General features: G+C 43.2%; 1 long non-coding RNA gene and 1 pseudogene across 1 annotated transcript in view; one reads left to right on the forward strand and one right to left on the reverse strand.

Moving 5' to 3' along the window:
* LOC117522621 overlaps window positions 1-4,394 on the forward strand; it is a 14,771-nt gene extending 10,377 nt beyond the window's left edge. Inside the window, exon 3 of the long non-coding RNA XR_004564261.1 lies at window positions 4,264-4,394. This is a non-coding gene — a long non-coding RNA (uncharacterized LOC117522621). The remainder of the gene's footprint in view (window positions 1-4,263) is intronic.
* A 764-nt stretch (window positions 4,395-5,158) lies between these two features.
* Window positions 5,159-5,362, reverse strand: LOC117522730 (annotated as a pseudogene).
* Between the last annotated feature and the right edge of the window lie 4,376 nt (window positions 5,363-9,738).

Here is a 9,738-nt window from a genome sequence, read left to right on the forward strand (position 1 = left end):
CAGTGTTGATATTCAACCGACCATATGATTCCCCATCAGGAGGTGGTCGTGAGATGTTAAACACAGCTCGTTACTCCATGTAGACTGCACGATGCAGGACGCACGATTAAGCTGAAACTCGGCGCACTCCAAAAAATTCGCGCAGGAGTGAAAAATTGGCTGAAAAATGGCCAAAAATGTTGAGTTAACAATACCGTTCTTGTTTTAACTAACTAGCTTTTACTTTCTATTATAAGCCACCTGATTTTCACAGTCAGTCAGCACATAAATGCTGGATTGAAATGCCACAGCAGAACTCTTATTATCTCTGTGCGCTGACGGTTTTGGGCCGGTTGGATATGAAACTCCCGGGCTGAAAAATGTTCCCAGCACGCCCCTGCCACTGTCACACTATTCCTGTACATGTCCTGCACTACCCTAACATACTTCTCTGACACTCCAGACTTCCTCATATAATACCACAGCTCTTCTCTTGGCATCCTATCATAAGCTTTTTCTAAGTCCACAAACACAAAATGTAACTCTTTTTGGCCTCTGTACTTCTCCAACAGTATTCTCAGAGCAAACATTGCATCCGTAGTGCTCTTTCTCAGCATGAAACCATATTGATGCTCATAGATCTTCACTTGTTTTCTAAGCCTAGCTTCTACTACTCTTTCCCATAATTTAATGCTGTGGCTGATCAACTTTATGCCTCTGTAGTTACTGCAGCTCTGCACATCACTCTTGTTCTTGAAAATAGGAACCAGCACACTTCATCTCCACTCCTCAGGCATCCTCTCACTTTCCAAGATTTTATTAAACAATCTGGTTAGAAACTCTATTGCTATCTCTCCTAGACATTTCCATGCCTCCACTGGAATGTCATCTGGACCAACTACCTTTCTTCTCTTCATCTTCTTCATAGCAGCCCTCACTTCTTCCTTACTAATCTCTTGTACTTTCTGATTTACTCTCATCATCCAGCCTTTTCTCTCGCTCATTTTCTTTATTCATCAGCTCTTCAAAATATTCCCTCCATCTTCTCAGCACACACTCCTCACTTGTCAGCACATTACCATGTGCATCTTTTACCACCCTTGCCTTTTGCCTTACACCGCATCTCCTTGTACTTCTGTCTACTTTCTTCATCTCTCCGACTATCCCAAAGCATTTTCACCAACCTCTTTCTCCTTATGCTTTCCTGGACCTCTTCATTCCACCACCAAGTCTCTGATTTCTTTTAGATTGCATCTCCTATAAAGAATGTCATGCACCTGAGTGCTCCTTCCTCCACTCTTATATGTCACCCTTTTCTTAAAGTAGGTATTCACCACAGCCATTTCCATCCTTTTTGCAAAATCAACTACCATCTGTCCTTCCCCATTCCTATCCTTGATACCATATCTACCCATTACTTCCTCATAACCTCTGTTCCCTTCACCAACATGCCCATTGAAGTCCGCTCCTATCACCACTCTTTCATGCTTGGGCACACTCTCCACCACCTCATCTAACACACTCCAGAAATCTTCTTTCTCCTTCATCTCACAACCTACCTGTGGGTCATATGCACTGATGACATTCATCATCACCCCTTCAATTTCCAACTTCACACTCATCACCCTGTCAGATACTCGCTTAACCTCCAACACACTTTTAACTTACTCTTCCTTTAAAATGACCCCAACACCATTTCTCTTCCTGTCCTCACCATGGTACAACAACTTGTACCCACCACCAATGCTCCTGCTCTTACTTCCCTTCCACTTGGTCTCTTGCACACACATTATGTCTACCTTTCTCCTCTCCATCATATCAGCCAGCTCGCTCCCTTTACCAGTCATACTACCAACATTCAAAGTCCCCACTCTCATTTCCACCCTCTAGTTTTCTTCTCCCACTGTTTGTGGAAACGTTCTCCTCCTCTTCTTCATCGTCTTCGCCCAGCAGTAGCCCGATTTCCACCGGCACCCTGTTGGGCAACAGCACCCGTGGCGGACGTTGGTATCCTGGGCCGCGACCGATCCGGTATGGAAAGTCGATTCTTAGTCTGCATAGTTGGGTTAGCTTGTTTTATACCGGATGACCTTCCTGACGCAACCCTCCTCATTTATCCAGGCTTGGGACCGGCACTCAGAATGTACTGGCTGCACATCCCATGTGGCTGCTTAATTGAAAGTCAAAAAGAATAATTGCTTATTTGTTGATAAACATTTATTTGAGTCTCTTATTTTGGTAAACAGAATGCAGGGGTGGTGGCCAAGTGGTTAATGCACTTGGTTTCAGTTCAGAAGGCTCTGGGTTCAAATCCCACCCCTGCCACATTTCTCCATGTAATGTGGAGTTGCGTCAGGAAGGGCATCCGGCATAAAACTTATGCCAATTCAACATGCAGATCCACCTTGGATTTGCTGTGGCGACCCCAAGTGCAAACAAGGGAGCAGCCAAAGGGACTTACTTTTACTATTTTGGTAAACAGAATGTTATTAATCAGTTTTTGTTTTTCAAAATTTTCCATCTGCAGTTGTTCAATGGACAACTCACATTTTTGGCAGATAAACAAACTTTATTTTGATATAATGGGGCTTAATATTGTCTCACATTCATTTGTCAATTGGAAATCTTTGCATTTTTTCCATTACAGTTCAAAACATGACAACAGTAGATGTTACTTATTCACATGTGACAGTCATATTTCTGACGTGATAAAGTACTGTTGTCCAATAATTTCTCTGCAACATTTATGGAACCTTGGGACATGGATTTGGATGGCTTCCAGCTCGTTTGACTTGTCCTTCTTGCTGATGGTTTTGCCTGCTTGTTCTGGTACAGGTATGGCACCATCTTTGGAATCAATCGTCTCCTAAACCAAAAAGAAAAATCTGAAAACATCATACAAATATAGCAATAACTTCCCTCAAGTGAAAAATTTGATATTTTTCCCAAAGGTTATAGAACATTGGAAAATCTTTCTAAATAACTTTCTAAATAGTTGTTTTGACAAAAACAATAAAAACAGGCAGATTAATCACATAAGCTACTTTACTAGCATCTGACGCGTACATGACGGGACGTTGTGCGAAGACGAGCGAACACTGCATGAGAAAGTCCGCGCACGTCTCCACACAACCTCCGTACGGCTCAGGAGGGCTTATGTATGCTTCAGGGGATGGTGGGAGGGGTTGTTGAACCACCACTGGAACATTCATATCCTGCACAGGGTCGGCAGGAGGAGGAGCTGCAGCATCGCCCTGAGTGCTCGCCGCCACCTGCGCGGAGAGAGCCTCCACCCTGCGGTTCAGGAGGATGTTTTGCTCGGTCATTTGATCCAACCGAGCCGTAAAGGCGGTGAGAATGTGCTGCAACTCACCAATCACGCCTCCTGCAGATGCCTGCGCTCCCTGCTCTCCCATTGGTCGTTCAACAGCTGGGTGACGCCCCTCGGAGTCCATGACGCTGGCCGAGATATCCTGTTGGGAAAGTGTAGTGACACGGACCCACAACAGGGGGCGTAAATGAATGGACAATAGAGGGAGTTAAATTAGAACACTTTACTGTTGTGAATGTCACAACCACACACAGCAGATTACAGAATGAATACAAGTCAATTAATGAAGGTGTCGTGTGGGCAGGCTCGACGATAGGAGACGCCCGTCTGGAGACAAACCGGAACCACACGATTTCCACCGCCACCGAACCCGAGGGATACTGGAGCCGCCAAGTACCGAAGTCCCCAGGTGGCCACCGTCTCAGCGTGTCGGATCTGGTACTGCTGGCGGAGAACAAAAACAGTCAAGTGTGGGTGTGTGTACACCCCGTAACAATAATGGTGGGAATTCCACCTCCACCTCTGAAAATATGAACACAGTCTTTTACAGAACCTGAACAGTCACTTGTCTCACTGAACGTGAAGGGTGCGATCCGTCACCCTGTTGTTACCGACCAGCTCAGCTTCCCGCTGACACAAACGACTGAAACCTCCTGTACAAAGATCAGAAACACACAGTGCAGTACGGCACAGATTAAGGCTGAGAATGTTACCTCTCGCTGAAGTCGATATCTCGGCGATGTGGTGGAGGTGTCATCCTGCTTTTATCCCAGGTGAGATGCAGATGATCGGTGACAGCTGTCATAGTTGATGAGTGACAGCTGTCACCTCGGCTGCTCCTGTAGGCGGCAGCGCCCTCTCGTGCCTGAAGCCCGCACTTCAGGCAGGGCGCCCTCTGGTGGTGGGCCAGCAGTACCTCCTCTTCTGGCGGCCCACACAACAAAAAAACATAGTAATACCTAAAATCCATAATAATACCAAACGTACCAATCTTTAAAAACATTGACACTGGACGAGTTAATGACATGGTTCAGTAAACTGTTCCACAAGGTGACAATTCTGTTGCTAAAAAAAATCTTTCTGATGTTCAGTCTTGACCTAATAACCTTTAACAGAGTCAAGTGGCCTCTCAGAGCAGTGTATCTGTAAACTGGAACAATTGATTCTTATCAGCATTTTCGTGGCAGTTTAATATTTTATAAGCTTCAATAACTTTCTCAAAGTCTGGGGACTTGAGCCATGGGCTCTTCTGTTTTCTAATGTTGTAAGTCTGAGTTCCTTCAACCTATTTTCATCAGATAAATGTTCTAAACCGGGAACAGTTTTTGTTGCCCTGCGTTGAACTTCTAAAGTATCTTTGTCCCTCTGCAAAAAGGAGCACCACACTTGCACACAAGAAACACAAAAACAGGCTTCTTGTCAAAACTTACTAATTTGTCCAAAAATATTGGTCCAATCACCTTGCTGTTTTCAAGACATGAATCATCTTGAAAAAATTAATAAGTACACCAAAAGGACCAGAGAGGCTGCTCCCCTTTTATTATATGGATGGTCTTTACAAGATGATATTGTTAACAATTAATTATGAACTATTTAAAAAAATTGTGCTAAATTTAATCTTGTTTTCTGGGCTCACTAACTGAATCCACACTTTTCAGTTAATGGATTTTCCAACTTTATCGCCTACATGAATCCAGCATTAAACACCATAAAACCTCAAAAACAAGTTTTTTGTCTGTTTGCTTTTTTTGTCTGGTTTTGTGGTGAATAACACTTACGTAAAATTTATTTGTCAAGAAAACGTTTTGGTGAGTTACATGCACTGAATTCCATGTATGCAACATTTGAACCACTCTGAACATATTCCTCCTTTCTTGATTTCCTAGCAGAAATAATAAACAATCATCAATGACAGAAAGCCAATGAAACAAATCTTTTGTTTGTGTCTGTTTTACGCTTAGAAAGAAGCATAGAACAGAAAACTTCATGAGACCAAAGACTTCAGAAACACATTTGTGAAGTGAAAGACGACAGAAATGATTGAAAAGCCACCGAAAGCCATCTGAATCTTCCGAATGGTGGAAGAGCTGGGCATGTCACAACATGTCCTGTGAGGCTTCAACACGGTGGAGCTTTTGCTGCACCATCAGCTTCGTGCCAAAGCCATCGGCATGAATTTCGCTGCAACTCTTTTCATGGCAAAATCTTCTGTCACACTGGAATGTGCCAAAAAAGTGCTGATGTCCACCTCTTCCACAATTTCTCGGACAGTCACACGATGGTCCCACATCACCACAGAGTTCACTTTGGAAATGATCTGGTCATTTCTGCATGTTGATGGCCGACCGGAGAGCGGCTCGCTCTCCACCGTTGTGCGGCCGTCTTTAAACCGGTTGTACCGCTCCTTAATCTGTGTGATGCCCATAGGATCGTCACCAAAAGCCGTCTAAAAATCCGAATGGTTTCCACCTGGCTGTCGCCCAGTTTCTGACAAAATTTGATGCAGTCGCGCTGCTCCAGTCATTCCGCCATTTCCTTGCAAAGAAAAAACAAGAGACTCCACCCATCCTAACACAAAGGCTGCTTACCAGCAAATGACGCAACAGACAGGCGTGAAAAAATTCACACATGCGCACGAAGGTTCAAGGTTGGCTCATGCAAGCACACGTGTTTCAAATCCATCAGGTTTTTGAAAAAAAATAAAAAGGTGGGATACTTTTCTAACAGACCTCGTATATATATATATATATATATATATATATATATATATATATATATATGGTTACAGATTTTTTGGTTTTCACCACTTTCGTCCCTGAATATGTCAATCATGAGTCACTTTTGTACAGATTAAAGTCACTAACTGGGACTCCTGTCTTGTTGCAAGAATGAAATGAGAATTGTCCTCCGTTCTGTTCACACAGCTCCAAAAGCTGCTAGGCTCTCTGCTGAGTCAAATTAGAACAATAGAGTCCACTCGGAATTAATAAATTCAAAACCCCACTGAAATCATTTGACACCCCTTTCAAAATGTAATACAAACAAACTACAATCGATCAAAATGTTTTTTTCCTCCCAGAGATATGGAGAGACATTCATGCCAAAATGTCTGAAAGGAAATGCTTTTGACAAAAACTACAGATTTTATTCATTTTTATTTATGTCCAGAAATCAAGGATCCAGTGACCGATTTTGTATTTATTTACTTTAAGACTCAATAAAATGTTGTTGACAGAAAACCTGTAATGCCTACTTTTAGTACACAGAAAATTCACAATGAATGGGAAGAAAAGTGTTTGGGGCCAAAAAATAAACATAAAACAGTATTTACATAGATTAGAATACATACTAAGTTAACTATGAGTTGAAAAACAATATCGGATGATAACTATTGTTTTTTTTGTTTATGTTTTTAGTTCAGAGTGACAGCTGCTCACAATGAAAACCATCCTCAACAAAAGAAAATGAGCTGATACAAATCAGTCAGTGATAAATATTGGCAACTTGCAAAGCAATTTTAAATGCAATTATCATTATCATCTGACCTGAAAATCAACAGAGTTATTGTAGTCAGGCCCCAAAATATACATATTTGCTGACATTAGTGTATATGCACATTTTATCACGCTCACAAACTGTGGTTAAAAAAAAAGAAACTTCTGGTGATCTTGACCCACAAAGTAAATGTGGCTGTTGGAGTCGAGTGATCCAACATACGAGGTCTGTTAGAAAAGTATCCAACCTTTTTATTTTTTTTCAAAAACCATATGGATTTGAATCACGTGTGATTGCATCAGCCAAGCTTGAACCTTCGTGCGCATGCGTGAGTTTTTTCATGCCTGTCGGTTGCGTCATTCGCCTGTGAGCAGGCTTTGTGTGAGCACTGGTCCACCCCTCTCGTCGTTTTTTTATTACGAATAAATGTCTGAACGATTTGGAGCTTTGCTGCATTAGTTTTTTCCCAGAAACTGTGAGAGACCTCCAGGTGGACACCGTTCGGAAATTTAATATGGCTTTCAGGGACGATTTTATGGGGATTACACAGATTAAGGAGTGATCCAGACAGTTTAAAGACTGCCCACAACTGCTGAGAGTGCACCGCGCTCCGAGCGCCGATCGACAGGCTCAAACAACCAGATCATTTCCAACATGAAGGCTTTGTTGATCCGGGACATTGTCTGACTTTCACAAAAAGGCAGAAGGCGTGGATATCAGCACTTTTTCGGCACATTCCACTGTTACAGGAGTTTTTTCATGGAAAGAAAAGCGGAGGGATGCGCCACGGAGCCGTTCATTATGCGGCACAAAACCACCTCCGTGTTGGTCTCACAGGACGGCTTTCAGGTGGATTTCAGACGGCTGTCGGTTGCTTTTCAGTCGTGTGATTATCCGAGAAATTGAGCATGAGCTGGACATGCCCCAACATGTGCTGTGAGGCTTCATCACGGCGTTGCTTTGCGCCATGCGGCTCCCCCGCAACGCGCGGAATTCCGCTCCTCTTTCCATGACAAAAACTCCTGTAACAGTGGACAGTAACATGTGCCGTTCATTTCTAAACTGGACGCTGTCTTGATCCGGTATGTCATCTGACTAGCACAGGAATTGTGAAAAGACGTGGACATCAGCACTTTTTCGGCACATTGAGAGAGACGTGCGGAGGAGTTCCGCGCATCGCGGTGGAGCCGCATGGCGCAAAGCAATGCCCTGATGAAGCCTCACAGGACATGTTGGGGCATGTCCACCTCATGCTCATTTTCTCGGATAATCACACAACTGAAAAGCAACCGACAGCCATCTGAAATCCACCTGAAAGCCGTCCTGTGAGACCAACATGGAGGTGGTTTTGTGCCGCATAATGAACGGCTCTATGGCGCGTCCCTCCGCTTTTCTTTCCACGAAAAAACTCCTGTAACAGTGGAATGTGCCGAAAAAGTGCTGATGTCCACGCCTTCTGCCTTTTTGTGAAAGTCAGACGACGTCCCGGATCAACAAAGCCTTCACGTTGGAAATGATCTGATTGTTTGAGCCTGTCGATCGGCGCTCGGAACGCGGCGTGCTCTCAGCAGTTGTGGGCAGTCTTTAAACCGTCTGGATCACTCCTTAATCTGTGTAATCCCCATAAAATCGTCCCTGAAAGCCATATTAATTTTCCGAACGGTGTCCACCTGGAGGTCTCTCACAGTTTCTGGAAAAAAAATTGATGCAGCAAAGCTCCAAATCGTTCAGACATTTATTTGCAATAAAGAAACGACGAGAGGGGTGGACCAGTGCTCACACAAAGCCTGCTCACAGGCGAATGACGCAACCGACAGGAGTGAAAAAACTCACGCATGCGCACGAAGGTTCAAGCTTGGCTGATGCAATCACACATGATTCAAATCCATATGGTTTTTGAAAAAAATAAAAAGGTCGGATACTTTTCTAACAGACCTCGTAATGTACATAAGCAGTTTGGTGACAGGGAGTTACATACAGCAGAAGTGTTCACGGTCACATTAGTAAATAGACGTTTATTCTACTTCTACGATCATATGTGAGGTGAACGTACTTTACAATAAAACATTTAAAAACCCGATGAGTCATTTGTTTATTTAGAACACAAACACTGCTTCTTGCACATGGGTACACAGTGCAAGCAGCTGCGCGATGTGGTTACACATATGGTTACACATCGAAAATAAAAAAAATACACGCCACCTATGGGATTTGAACCTGCACTTTCCAAAAGCCCTGATTGTCAACCAGAAAGTTTACCACTAAGCTACCATCACTGTGCAGTAAAATGTGATGGAAAATGCCTGATATCAAGAATGACATGGATGTATTTAAGAAAAAATAAAACCACACACCATGTAAAAACACATTTTATTGAATCCCTCTTATCAAGCGGACAATACAAATATGATCCCTCTGTTCCTCTGTAGATGATCCATGGTCACAGACGTACAGTCATGAAATGACATGAATGAGAAGCAGGGTGCTGTTATCATGTCCATATCTGGTGGCGGCATGTCCAGCTGGCTGTGCGCGCATGTCCTGCCTGAAACGCATGTCTTGTGGATGGTGCAAGAGAGATAGCGGACATCAGAAATCTCTGTTTGCACTTGTTTGTAAGTGCTTTCTGCATTTACTGTGTTGCCTTAATTTTTGTGTTGTGGAAAACATTTAGAATGAATCCACAACACGCACACGGGTGATTCTTTAACTACGGGCACTATTGGCCTTGTAAATGTAATTTCAACCACACCATTGCCTTACAATATAAAGCGCCTTGGGGCAACTGTTTGTTGTTATTTGGCGCTTTATACATGTGCTCTGATGTCACTGTTTATCTCCATAGAAACTACCCAAACAATCTTTCATACAAACTGTTTAAAGGGACATTACAGTGTTGTGGTGGAAATTACGGCAATAGTGTGGGACAACTA

The sequence above is a fragment of the Thalassophryne amazonica genome, chromosome 12 (genome assembly GCF_902500255.1).
Source record: "Thalassophryne amazonica chromosome 12, fThaAma1.1, whole genome shotgun sequence".
In the NCBI taxonomy this organism is placed as follows: domain Eukaryota; kingdom Metazoa; phylum Chordata; class Actinopteri; order Batrachoidiformes; family Batrachoididae; genus Thalassophryne; species Thalassophryne amazonica.